Below are 1,181 nucleotides of genomic sequence, written 5' to 3' on the forward strand. Positions count from 1 at the left end.
TGCAGTACGCTATGTAAATATATACCTCTGAATTCTATTCTAACAGCTGACAGCTTCCTATATTTGACAGTATATCAACAAGGAGATCTATAAACTCTAAACTGATTGAATACGTATGTCAAAGGTTTGTTGGCCTTTGTTTGAACACCAATGTGTGTGGAGGTTACACCAATCTATGACTTCTTATTTTGAATGTGATTACATAATCAAAATACATTACCCAGTAAATACATAGTCTCAAAAAATTTTGTTTGACATGTAAAATAGAAATGTTACTAACAACATCATAGGTTTGACAATAGCGCTGTTCATATTACCGCATCCCATTGCCTGTTACAGCACTGCAGAGCAATAAAACTTCCAACATGTGCATTTTGGTAAGAAAAGCTTGCAGATCACTATGGCACTGTCATGAAATTAGGAATCATTCCAAGTTCTCTAGCCAAAATGTATGCAGCAATCACTTCCCACTCAACTATATTTGGCTGTATTTCAAATATTAATCCATCCACAATAGATGGCTGTATCTTAAATGGATTTGGAGAACACATGGCTAATAAGACTAAGGAAAAATGTATCATTTCCAGAAGTGTTGCAACTTGGTAACATTTTCCCTGATATATTTGCTAAAATATTACATTCCGATACTATATCAGTTATTTAATCACTTCACTAATTCAAAGTTTAGTCACTTCTGGAAAATATATTCAAATGATACCAAGACTAAACAACTAAATCTCGTCTTTGTTTCCATATCATTATAACAAAACCTGGATGGCCTCACTAAGGCAGTCATTACACTTTTCCATTTTACAAATGAATAAATAGAAAAAAAAAACTCTATTCCAAAATCTAATCTCCTATGACATACCCTTTCCAAGGCTGTCATCCATGCCAGTGCTATGTATAAACGCACCTGTCATATAAATAAACTCATAGAGGGAGGATTTTTTAGACTTATTAAGACAAGATTAAGATTCCCCAGAGGCCTATGCCAATCCAACCACAGGAGATTCCTCTTTACACAAAAAAGAAGAAAAGAAAAAAACGTTACAAGCTCCATTATCAACATCAATAATTAATCTCAGCTGTGTGTCATCCCCATCTCTCTCTCCCTTCTTTCAAGACCAACCCTCTGACCTGCAAACGAAAGAAAGACAACCACGTTAATGACCCCCTTA

Source organism: Penaeus monodon, chromosome 25 (genome assembly GCF_015228065.2).
Source record: "Penaeus monodon isolate SGIC_2016 chromosome 25, NSTDA_Pmon_1, whole genome shotgun sequence".
Lineage (NCBI taxonomy): Eukaryota > Metazoa > Arthropoda > Malacostraca > Decapoda > Penaeidae > Penaeus > Penaeus monodon.